Consider the following 13,876-nt stretch of genomic DNA (forward strand, 5'->3'; position numbering starts at 1 on the left):
ACAATCGCTTGAAGAAAAGCTCGTTTAGATTAGTACAATGGAATGTTGAGATAATTAAAGAGATAATTAAAAAGACGTTTATAATATCGGGTCAGGCAACGAGTCATGGGTCTAAGCATGTGAATCCGAATTTCATAATAACTGAACATGTCGCCTCAGATCCTTTGGGACATCGTACAACCGTCAATTCTGAATGGTATTCCAGCATTTCTTTGCCAGAAGTGCTCGAAAATTTCAGGGAAACCTATCGCAGAAAAGTAATCATTTTACACCATGACAATGCGAGCTCGCACACATCACACACAAAAACGTTTTTGAATAGTCGAAACATCGTTTTGATGGGTAATCCGCCGTACAGTCCTTATTCGGCACCCAATGATTTCTTATTATTTTTGCAGAACAAAAATAAATTGCGTTTTTCAACATGAAGAAGCGGTTGATGCGTTCAAATTGAATGTTTTTGAAGTACCTCAATTGGAATGGAAAAAATGCTTCGACAATTGGTTCAAACGCATGCAGCAGTGTATTGATCTTAATGGAAAATATTTCGAAAAGCAATAAAGCCATATCCATTTATAAATATTCAGTTTTATTTGTCCATCTTAAAACTTAAGTCGCAACCCTCGTAAACTTCTTGCCAAAAAAATTTTTATAATAATCAACTATTATATATCGTTCACTGAAAATTTCATGTTTCCAGTAAAGTTTAAATGGAATCCCAAATCGAGTGTGAACCCCGGTTCAATCCCTTCCGGTCTAAGTATTCTCTTGTTCAAACACCAGCAGTGATCTTTTAATTACAACTGTATGCTAAATTCTTTTTTCTTCTTCTCTATATCCTTAATGTACCCCACTACCCCGAATACAACCCTGAAAGGAGTAAAAGGAAGAAGAAATTGGGGACAATAAATTTGTAACCATATATTTGTTTATACAAATTATAATCAATTGCTTATCAAAAGTTTCTACTAGCAGTAAACTTTTTAGAAAGAAAATATACAAGCATTTTTATATAAAACTCGAGAAACAGAATATAAATCAAAATTAATATTCGAGTATCGACATTTAGATCTGTCAAATAAGCTGGAAGGTTGATCTCCAAGAAAAATTATAATCTTAATAATTCTTTCGGAAACAAAATCTCTTTTAGGAGATGATAACACAATTTTCAAATAAAAATAGGGAATAGAAAAGAAAATTGATTTGAAATATGAATTTGCACGTTCAAAATGATTGAATCTACACTGTGAAATACTAAACAGATGGCGAACCAGTACAATTATACTCATGTTTTAAAAAGGATATAGACAAGAGCCCGCATTGGATACAAATCAGAAATAGAAGGTTCAAGTACCTTAAAATTGATATAACCAGTTATTTAGACGTTGAAGTTGAGGTAATAGGACAAGTAGCAAAAGCAAATAAGGTCACGCGGAGGCACAAACAAGAAGCAAAAGCATGAATTTACAAAACAATAATCAGACTTATAACCTATACATCAAGAAACAAAGCCAGAAACATTAAAAACGACACAACTCTTGGAGACTACAGAAATGAAAATTATCATGTTAGTCTCAGATAGTGATGTACATAATATTGACGAATGGGTAGCACAGCATATGAAACAATGGAATCAATTTATAAGTCGAATGACAGACGAAACTGGTATAGATGGCAAGGGCCAAATCTCCAGTTGTAACACGGAGTAGAGGTCGACAACGAACGAGGTGTAGTAACAACCTAGAGCCTAGAGCCAGGCTATAGACCTAACATGGAAGATAAGAATAAGAAAATCAATAAATAAATTGAAAAAATGGTCTGCCTTAGAAATGATAACGTCTGTTTTCATAGATCTCATTCTTTAAAAATCTTTTTTATCAGGACAGATGTTATGAAAAGAACAAGAGTCAATAACAGGGTTTTTCGATAATAATAAAAACACACAGATTAGATTTGAATCTAAATTTCAATATGAACACTGAGAATTTACAAATTACAAAATAAGAGGCGAAAGTGGATTACAGAATAGAAAGGCACAGAAAGCAATGAGATAATTGATGGACTAATAAGAAAAGTGGTTGAAAAATCTTCTGCAAAGCACTATATAATCCAATACCTATGAATACACCGAATAGAATAAAATCACTGAGTAAATAGTGAATTGGTGATAAATGAATATATTATATTGATACATAATATTTATATTAAAAATATCAAAGCAACATGAACTTTCAGGGAGGAACCTTAAACGAATTCTGGAATATCAGCATAACATGAACATTAACCCTGATATGATAAATATGAACAGAACATGAAAATTTATTATGAAAGAAACGAAATAGACTATTCGGAGCAAATATCAATCTTAATTTGTCATGACAAAAATCTTTTTTTGTCATGTTGTCTGACGAATATCACGGCTTAGCATATCTATTGAAATCGCAAAAAGGTTTAGTGACAGTGAAGTTATTTTTATTGAATACGAAAAAAAAAATATCTTCCTTAAAGTAGAATTATCGTTGCTGACCCCGCAGTAATAAACAATATTGTGTCGTGAGATGAATTGTAGTGAAAACATTCTTATACATACTTAGGATAACGCCCTATCACTGGAAATAATAATCCATCGAAATTGTTGATGGATGTTCAAATAAACATTGAGTGAGCTCTATGGAATATTTAAACTACAAATGCTCAAAATATCATTTTAAAAGGCTATTGATGGTTAAATCAGCTCAAAATTTCAGCGTTTGTGGAATGAACAAACGCAATTTTTGTAGAGTATTCTCTACTCTTTTTAATCCCATTCACTCGCTTTTTACCATAATTATTAAACTCTCTACCAACTAAAAAACAATTCTATTCTCTAAATACTTTTTTTGATAGAATGAGAGAAGAAGTGCTTCATTATCAAATAATCGTTACAATTTGTAGACCAAAGCTTGTAAAAACTAAAAAACAATCATAAAAATAACTGAATAAAGATACAAATGAATAGTTAATAGTAATAGGTAATAATTAGTATATAAGTAGCAAAAATTAAACCAGTATGAGTCGTTTTCAAAGAAGAAGGCACTGTCCAGTAAATATGCCCCCAAATAATTGCGGAATGCGGGAAAAGATGATATCGATTTTATTTCAATTGGCAAGTGATTGTGCATTTTTTTGCATTGTAAAATATTAAGCACTTACCTAATTCTAAACGTAGATTAGATAGGTGCAGGTCGTGCTCCGCGTTCCTGGATAGCCGTGCAATGACCTTTTTGAAATTGGAGAAGCGTGCTTACGAATTAGGCAAACGAGTTCAAAGATTAATAAGAAAGAAAGAGTCATAATTTTTAATCTTTTAAAGAAGTTTTTGCAGTGAGCCCTGCTGTATAGTCCGAATCTTGCAGCTTTCTTTTGTAGTTTGTAGATTCGCTCAAATTGTGTCGCTGCACACGTGCCCGAGAAGGGAAGGGCATATCAGAGTTGCGACTCGATAAGGACATAATACACTGTTAAGGAGGTGGATAAGTTCAGTTCTTTGAAAACTGATCTCGGCGCAAAATAGGAGGAACTTAATTTTTTAGATAAGGCGGCAATATGTAACTCCCATTTCAAGGAATTGTTCACAACAATCATCAACGACGTCAATGAAGGTGTTATTCAATAAAATGTATTTTTATATAATAAAACTTCGATATTAGAAACGTTGAGATGGTGAAGATTAGAATCGCACCATGATTTAAGGGTGATTAGGTCACTAGTTATGGTCCTATGAAGTTGCGAGAGAGAGTGCTCCAAGAGAAACTAGTGTCGTCTGCAAATAGATATATTTTACCACTGTTATCGTTGTCGTTTATAAACTAAAGAAACAAAATGGGGTCTAGTACTGAGCTTTGGGGAACTCCACATTCTAATTGTTTGCAAGAAGACATCGTTGTATGAACCCTTACAAGCTGACTTTTGTTGCTAAGATAGGACTTCACAAAGAGAATTCTAAAATACTATACAAAGAACGGCCCCAAGCAGTACAAAGTCACTGGAGGGGTACTTCAAGGCTCAGTCCTAGGTCCTCTCTTGTGAAACATCATGTATGATGGGCTACTAAAGCTGATACTACCGGAGGAGGCGAACCTTGTAGCATTTGCGGATGATGCGGCCTTAGTGATTGGGGCAAAGCACCTATAACAGATAACTTCACTTTCGATACAGTCCTCGAAGAGATCTCTTGGTGGATGGACATAGTCGGCCTGAAATCAAGGCTGAGCTTATTACTATCAGAAAATAATTGAGACGATGATGAAAGTCTATGAGCAGGTGATCACATCCCAACCATTCATCCGATACCTGTGAGTGATGATTAATGCCAGACTAAATTTCAAGAAACAAGCAGAGCTCTTGGTGTGAGAAACATCTTATCTTGTCTTATGCCAAAATCAGAAGGTCCAAAACAGAGAAGCAGAATTCTGTTGACAGTGATCACATCTATGGTTGTATACGAAATTGCCATCTGGGTCGACACATTACAGAAGCAGAATCGAACCAGGAAGGAGGGTCGCTTCAGTTTATCGACTGCAAGCAATACTACACCATTTATCAATAATTTATCTGAAGCCCAGCCTTAGAGAAACACACAACTCATGTAAAATTTCCCAAAACTACCCTCTTCTACAACAAAATATACTTATTTATAGCTACCAATAGTGCAAATATACTTGTATGTATTCATTGTTCTCGTTCAAATGACCAACCCTATTGAGGTTGACCCGTGGTTATAGCAAAAGTTGTAATATTCTCGTGAGGATATTTTACCATTCTCTTGTTGGGCTGGTCTAATATTTATATTCAAGTCTCGTATCAAATCACTCAATTCCTGTTGTTGATTTAAATGCAGTTCAATTCTCATTAGAAGGAGAAATGATAGACATGACTTCACAGTCTGGTATTGGTTTCGATACAGAATATATAGTAGGATACTCGATATATGCTCGATTTCCTTAGTAAACCTCATTGATCATGCTGGAGTATCAATCGATTCAGTGACAGCTGGTTTGTTTTGTCAGATGAGATTTGATATTTTTTATCAAATAATTTTCCTTCAAATTTAAGATCATATGTATAAGATTTATTTTGTAATATTTTAATAATCTATGTTCACTTGCTGAATCATAACAGTTTTAATTCTATTCTCATATAATATGCAAGTTGAGCCATCCAATGATGTTTCTTCATAAAAGAACTAACCAAGTTTCCCCAAGTTATAATTCAACAAAGTTATCAACTTTTAATAGTACTCTTGATTGAGTTAGTCTTTTACAGTTGTTGGGATTATGGATAAGGTAACGGTGTATTTATGAAAAAAAAAACTGAATACGTTATCAATTGGAAGATTATTTTAGAGTTTTGGAGGTATGTCCTCCCAACTTAATTCTGGGAGAGAACTAACCTAACCTACTGCCCAACCTTATTACCTCTTTGGATTTTATTATCAATTCTGTACATAAACCTATACCTGGTTATATAACCTGTAGGTCGAAAACCTGTTTAACAGATGTTTTAAAGTAGAAAACTTTATTTCCAAAATCATATTGAAATCGATATTATAAAAGTACAATATCTCAAAAGAAAAGGATATTCCCACAACGGTGATAATATATCCTAACCAAAAAGATAACGTCGAGAAATTTACAGCTTTTTGGCATATCAACTAAAATCAATTTTATTCTATTTTCCAGTGGCTAGAACTAGTTCAATCAAGTTTTTATCTTTTTATGTATAGTATGGAACCCTATCATTGCATTGTGCAAAATTCTTTGTAAATGTTTTGCATCACTTTTTGTGACCTTAAAAATTTTACTACTTACTAATTTTACCATTATTCGAGTTGGGCATAGTTATAATCAACTTTTACTATTTCATTATTTTAATTGGAACATATCATAATACTGGACACAATAATACACAGGGCAAATCAGTGTAGGGTGCTTTTGAACGAATAATAAAAAAAATGTTGATTTTAAATCGGTTGTTTATTTATTGAAACTTTAACGAATCCATTGGTTGTGTATGAGGATGAGAATTGCTGATGGGCATGGGTCCAATAATGTGTTTTGAGTTTGTAGCCACAACGTAATAAAACCGCAATAAGTCGATTCGAGGTAGCTTCAAATTTATAAATGAGCTAATTATTTGTGTTTTCAATGTCTCTATATATGATGAAACGGGAATATGCGTTTAGTGTCAGTTTTGCGAATAGTGCTGCAATAAGGTTTAACTCGAGAGTTTGTTGGAATCAAAAATATGCGTTTCCATACAAATTACGTTGAGTGTGTTGATAAATAGAGAAATCTCAGCATCGAACATGGAATTAGAGAGAGAGAAGGTTTATTGTCATGAGAAAATCATGCTCAAAATATTTTGAGACAGACTGAATTTAAGTCGAAACGTCAATTTTTATCAAACTTTAGAGCAGAAAAGACTTAAAATCAAGAACATTTAGAAGCAATAATCTATGAAAAGGTCTAAGAAATAAGAAATTGAAGTAATTATAATACACTGGCGAGCAAAAAATTGAGGTCACTTTAAAATTTTCATGTTCTTTGAAATATCACGTTCTCAGATAGTATTTGCAAACTGTACATCACACATACAAATGGATTCTAAAATGAAAAAAGCGGAGAGAGTTAAAATTTTGTATTTTTTATAATAGAATTCGCAATGCGTTCCACTACTTGAACCGTAAATATAACGAATAGCTCTTTTGTGTTAATTTTAAAATAGATTCGTAGAGGTGCAAACTACAAGACCCCCAGAAAGGCAAACCATAGCAAAGATTCGAACAACGGGTTGTAAGTTGTTAAAGCAGTACGAGACTCGAGCTGTTCAGACACATATTTAATCGCTAAATAAGCAAAGGATAATTTTTTTGCCAAGTTTTCTACATGTAAAGACCATTGAAAAAAAATTTGAGGATCGTATTAAGTCACTGTTGAGTTTTAGAGCTGGTAAAGCTTCTTTATAAGATAAGACTAAAGTGATTAAACAGAGACCGTTCATGTTAGACCAAGACTCAATAGAATAAGATCTTTCCCTAGGCTAGAATATAAAGCTTGTATATCTGGACCACTCCAGGTTACACTGGTGTCATCTGCGAATAAAGTGAATACACCATTAATTCGTAAGTGTGTGACATCATTAATGAGTAGCAAAAAAAGAACTGAACCCAAAACTGGATCCTGAGGTACATCAGTGGTAACTCTAGCAATTAACTTGAAACTCTGCCATTAGCTGTTACAAACGATTTTAAGGGATCATCTCGGATGCCACAATATTCTAGTTTATTAATCAGAATTTCATCATCAACACAATGGAAGGCATTAGAGAAATCACAAAAAACTGAAGCCGTATAAAATATATTGTTTAGTGATGTATATATTTCATTGAGGACAAAAAACATAGCCTCATTAGTGCATATTAGGTAGGAAACGAAAATGTTGAGCTCTCAAGATCTTAAGAAAAGAAAGGGTATTAGACGATTTTTCATCAGTCTTTCAATTATCTTAGATTTGTAATAATGCAATAGGATGAAAGTAACTAGTGTTATTTTCCTCACCACCCTTGTGCAGGGGACGAATTATAGCTGTTTTTGGACAGGGAAAAGCCCCTTCTCAATGGATTCGTTGATTAGAGAACATAAAACGTTAATAATCAATTCCGGAAAATTTAAAAATAACTGAGCTGATAACCTTGAGAGCTTAGTATGATTTGCTCTAGTTCAAATCCATCTACAGGTCTGAGGAAGAGACTGTCACTGATTCTTTCTAGGAACTAGAAAAGAAAGAGCTCAACTCTCAACTAATATTCTTACTTACGTTCACGAGATAATTGTTAAGTTCGTCTGGGTCGAGGCAAATATTGTTTGTTGAACGGGTTTTGTTTCTGAAATAATTGATAACAGACCAAGAATTTTTAGCTCTCGAGAAGCGATTGTTGTAATAGTTTTGCTTAATGGCTTTGATAGTTTTCCGATACAATGATATAATTGCAGATGTGAGGATTGTCTGTGAACTTTTTATTATACAAGAATGATTTCATATTCTTGGATGAAGTGCGTGTTCCTTTCGTAGTTCATGATTTGTTATGATTAGTTTTACGAGGGCGAAGAGGACATGATGTATTGTAGCACTTGATAATTTTATCAAGAAAGTCTGAAATATCGTCAGATCATTAGCTAAACATAAGTTATGAAACTTAGTGATATTGTGTTTAGAGAAAACCTTCACCAACTGAGCATGAATGAATAAATCATGAGAAAAGAAGTAGAATTTGCTAGTTCCAATCAGCAAGAAAGTTGAGTTATATCCACTAGGATAATAGAAGGAAGTGTAAGAGAAGAAGAAGACAAGAAACTGGAAGAAAAAAAAGCAGCATACAGAAAAGGAAAACAAATAATAGATGATATTTTCATACTAATACTCGTAAATTTGAAAGAAAGACGTTACGAAACAGAAACACTGCACTTACTGTTACATTAACTTGAGAGTAGCAGTCGACTCAATACAAACAAACATCGTGTAGAAAATATTAAATAAATTAGAAATAGGAAATACAACTGAATGTACAAAGATCAGAGGGCTTCATGATGGAAAAAGAGATGAAACAAGGGGAACGTCCAAGCCCACCTCAACATAATCCCAATAAACTTAGAAGGCTTACTATAATCAAACAATATCGTAATTATGGCAGTAAATCATTGAAAGATGGAAGCAATAATAAAAATTTGGACGGAAGACATAGAAAGCAAAAGAGAAGAAATAGAGCAAGTTATAACTAAAAGCAGAGGTTGCAAACAAAATAAAAAAAGCAACATGTATATACTATGAATTAAATAGAACTGCGTTCAATAAAAAGGATATATCAAAGAAAGTAGAGCAGAGCATGTGTATGTAAAACGTGAGTAACTAACAATGAAATAGATAGTAGAGTAAATGCAATCGAGATGAATTACTATCGATAAATAGAAGGAAAATCTAGGATAGACAGAATAAGAAATGAAGTTATAAGAAACAACTTATAATAAGGAACAATAGAATAAATTGTAAATAAGAAAATCTTAAACTGGTTTTGTATATTTAACATGAAACAACAGATATGATGAAACTAACACAGAACAAGAAAATATGGAAGAAAAGGGTAAATGGATCACAAATACATTTCCGACACCCTAGAGAGGGTAGAAAGGAAAAATTAGAAGAAGAAGATAAATGATTCTTCCATTTTGGAAATCAAATATTTCTGTTTTTCTTTACAACGAACCATATTCTTTGATATTATTGGTTATAATTTTAGTAGAAACTTTTTGAAATATATTTTGGGAGCAATAGTGTGAATTTATTTATCAAAACCGATATAAAGTTGTCGAGATATCATTTATTTAGACTTTCTTTACAAACATATTGAATAAGTTCTCAAAAAAAGAAATATTTGAGGAAAAGTGAGAAGTTCATTATAAGTGCCAAAAAGTTAGGTGAATAGCTTCACAATACGTCAAAAAAACATTGATTGAATTAAATTGAGAAATAAGACAAATTTGACTTGAAGAAATCATTCCGAATTTTTTAGAATCCTATATATAGAATTGATGAGATAAATCTGACGGTGAAGTTGATTTATTTCCCTTTGAAAATATGAGACATAATGCCAAAAACTTGTTCTTATCTTTGAAATTTATTGAATAAATTGCCTGAACCTAAACAGAGTCATGAAAAAAAAACACTTGGCTGTCGTTCATCCACTCTTGAAATTTTGGAGTTTACTCGAGTTATTCGCAGACAGACGTTTCTACCAAAAACCACTATTTGATAAAAAATAGAAAAAATTATAATCCCTTCACTAATTAGGTGCAACGAAACGGATATATGTGAAATTACACTTTGTTTTAAATTAAAAGCCCGAAATCAATTTGCAATCTGAAGTATAAATCTGAAAGCTATGGTTTCGTTCAAATTGATTTAAAAAACGTTTTAATTAATGTTGTCAAACTAAAATTAAATGAATAACTACGGAACGGCATACGATAATACTAATTACCGTATGCACCATAGTGTGTTAAACTTTATTAGAGCTTAACCTCGTTTAACTTGAACGTCGCATTGTGCAATATTAAACTAGTTTAAATTTGATTTGACAGTAATAGCGTTTTAAACATGATTTTCTAACGTGACATATCATTCGTATCCAAATTTCGAAATAGTGCGCGTAAGTCCTCGTTAATACCATTTGCAAATGAGATTTGTCATATCTACGTTGTAGATGTTCATGATTTTTAGGACGAATTAATGAGGAAAATTGTGACGAATTAATGAGGAAAATTGTGTTATGGATAACAACAAATTTTTTCTCTTCATTGTAGATATTTGAAGAACAATAATATCGATGATATGGACATTTCTACATTTCACCAGCAATTTAGACTAAAAAATAAGCAAGATAAGGTTAAACTGAAATGACTTTTTACCGAACTGCAACGTTACCGCAAATATTTCTGTTTTACTTAATCTTCTAAAGAAAAGAGATGAAAGAAGAAAAGCTTTACCTATTTTTAGATGCATGGTGAATTTATAAATATCCTATTATTTCAATCATTACATTATATTTCTTCATTTTATTTTTCTTGTTTGTATGTTTATGAGTGAGTCCGCATATCGCGTCACAATTTTGATTTGATTTTGAGGTACTGTATGTAACAAATCCTGTTGGAACTTAGAAGACTCTTTCAAAATGGATGTGGTTTTTTTGTTCCTAACGGTCTATTGTGATGAAAAATCCCAAAAAAATATTTATGTTTAGGATTAGTTTCACTAAGATACCTTTCTATCACATAATTTTCTTTGAACTACGGAAAATATATTTCACCATAATAGAATAGAGTTATGGAGTGTGAACAATCATTGCATATAAAAAATATTCGTCGAAATGAGTTGAATAAAGGTGGCGCGACAGTAGCATAGGGGACGATTCAGAGAAAGCACCAAATATTATCACGTCCTGGACAACTTCTCATAATTTTTGTTTGGGTTGATCGCAACTGACGGGAAACAGGTTTGTCTACATAAATTGAGCAAACTAGTTTCCATTATTTTTTATAAAATGATATTGCCCTACCAAAAAAAAGGTGGCAAAGGTCAACAACGAATTATGCGAACACCAGTTTTAGAGCAAAATGCATGAGATGCATTTGATGGTGAGCCCACAAAGAGCGTACGCAAAATGACACTACAATTTGACACATTAACGACAACTATTCATAGTATTGCGAACAAGTTCGCTAAATGGATCTTGGAGCGGGTCCTAACTGGATGTAGAGGAATGCTCAAATTTGGCGCAAGCGCAGCGCCTTCGAATTTTTAAGAAAATATATCTATTTATTTGTTTTGTTCCTTATTTTCTAGGAGTTTTGAGAATTCTATTGAGATAAGAAGTTTGTGTAGAGCAGTTCAATTCAGTTTATTATAAATAATCGTTGTGAACAGACCGAAATATAAATATAAGTTTGTTAAGTGATAGTGATAAGTGAATTATATAGTTCAGTTAAGTGTAGTGTGAGGTATTTGAATAAATTAAGAATGAAAGAGACAATGTCAATTGATTCCCCCCACGAATAGTAATCGTATAAATAAAATAAGAAAAACATTACAACAGGATTCTCCCGGAGCAGCTTCTTCACCACTTTCACATCCAAAAAGTGCATGCCATGGAAGTAGAGGATCGAGCAAGACTGGCCAACGCTAGTTGATTTTTAGATAAACATCGAGTTGATACTACGTACATTTGTTGGAAAGGTACTGTTGAAGCTGATTTCACTCGAGACGGTTTTACTAATTCACATAATTCACATTTATAGTCAAATGAGAATCCTCACGGTACAATTTAGTAGATCCATCCAGTAGATTATTACAATTTTCTTCTTAATGTCTCTTTATGGCGAACGTTTCCCTTGGTATCTACTACGATCTAAAAATCTACATATTTCTTAAGCTATAAATTTTATCGAGTTAAACAAAGAGTACCTTTTTGTTAAGGAATCGATTGAAAAAGTCACTTGTTCTATCTTTAAATTGTACTCGTAAAAGTTACGGATTGCTAACCATTGGGTAAGAGCCACCCCTGGCCTTCAGATAATATTGTAGAATTATTTATTCCCTCAACCACACTACATGGATATACGTAATCATCCATTAAAAATGTTCGAATGTATAATTTAGAAAATTTACTTGGAACATAAGTTCTGATTTCGCAAGTCTAAAGGCCTATTACTTAGAAAGGAGGATCGTATGAGAAAACCTTATTTATGTCACAGAATTATTGTCAAGTCATCTACTCACTCCCGAATTTCTTGCATCAAGTCCCGAAGCACTCTATATGTGATTGACTTAACTACACCTGGATTTAATTCCCTTGAATACGATTAAATGATATGACTTTAGTTGGCAAATTCTAGAGTTTTCTGCATATGATGATGCTGCCTCATTACTATAGATGAAGACGATTATCTCATAAGGTTGAAAAGATGAAAAGTGTTCACAATAAATAACTGTTCAAAAATCATCTAGAATAGCGTTGGTGTAGGCAAAGCGTATGATATGAATGTAAATAAATTGGAGTATGTCTGATGAAAAATCTATATCATAGTTCATTATTGAAAATTGTGTTGTAGAAAAGTATATACAGATTTTTTCCCTACTTTCCATAGTCATTACGAGACTATTTGTGCCATATTTGAACATTTTTGTTTTTTAAGCAAATAATAACATAAATCACTATTCACTTCTTGACAATAACCGAAGCGATTTTGTAATTCTCGTACAATATTTTGTATGATCAAAGTGGTTATTTTGTTAATTCCTTCCGTTATCCTAACTTTTTAATCAGCAATATTGTCTGGTCTATTAAAATATACTTCATATTTTATGTAACCTCATAGGAAGTAATCGAGAGAAGTCAAATCGTTCCATGGCTTGCAATCCACCTATTGGGACAAACCTCGTTTACATAATTTATAACTGTACGTGCAAAATGCGGTGGAGCTCCGTCTTGTTGGTAGTGAATAAATCGATCTATTTCATTTCGATGATTGATATCAGGAAAAAATCTTTGTAATTAATGTAGGTACTAAGAAATTACTCCGAAAATCTAGATAATCTTTATCTTTAACTGTGCCTTCAAAAAAATAAGGGCCAATAATTTTATTGTTGATGATACCAGTCCAAAGGATATTGAGTGTGAGCCTCTCACATCCAGTAAAGATTTTCTCTGCTCCAATATCTACAGTTTTGGTTAAATGTAACGTCGCCTTATCAGGAGAAACTATTTTGTTTATGAACTGCAAATATGCGTTAATTCTCTCTAACGTCATTTCACAGAATTCTTACCTTCTATCAGGACCATCTTCATTCAATTCCTGAACCAACTGAACTTTGTAATGGTGTTATTTTTCTTTATGCAAAACTCTCAAAATAAATGATTTACTTACATTACTGTGGGCGGCAAGTTCTCGAGTTATATGTGGATTTTCCTCAATCTCTATTATAATAAACATTTCTATCTGGTTTTTCCATCCAAATCAGTTTAGTAGTATCGAAATCTGATGAAGATTATTACTAGCGTTTTATATTCTGTATGAAATCTGCAGGAAGTTCATATTTCATGCTTCTATGGAAAAATGAATGGGAAAAATAGTGGTGTATTCCAATTTTCTAATTATATACTGTATCTGATAACTTGGGTCACCGGGTATACTTCCATAACGAACGTAAAATTCTCATTTTTATACATTTATTAAGACGAAAAGGTAATAAAACATTCCAGGTTTCCCTAACCATCCATGTTTCTT

General features: G+C 32.6%; 1 protein-coding gene across 2 annotated transcripts in view; it reads left to right on the forward strand.

The window, feature by feature from the left end:
- LOC130900753 (ly6/PLAUR domain-containing protein 6B-like) overlaps window positions 1-13,876 on the forward strand; it is a 317,692-nt gene that overhangs the window by 85,046 nt on the left and 218,770 nt on the right. The gene's annotated exons all lie outside the window — the stretch shown is intronic.

The sequence above is a fragment of the Diorhabda carinulata genome, chromosome X, assembly GCF_026250575.1.
Source record: "Diorhabda carinulata isolate Delta chromosome X, icDioCari1.1, whole genome shotgun sequence".
NCBI classification, from domain to species: domain Eukaryota; kingdom Metazoa; phylum Arthropoda; class Insecta; order Coleoptera; family Chrysomelidae; genus Diorhabda; species Diorhabda carinulata.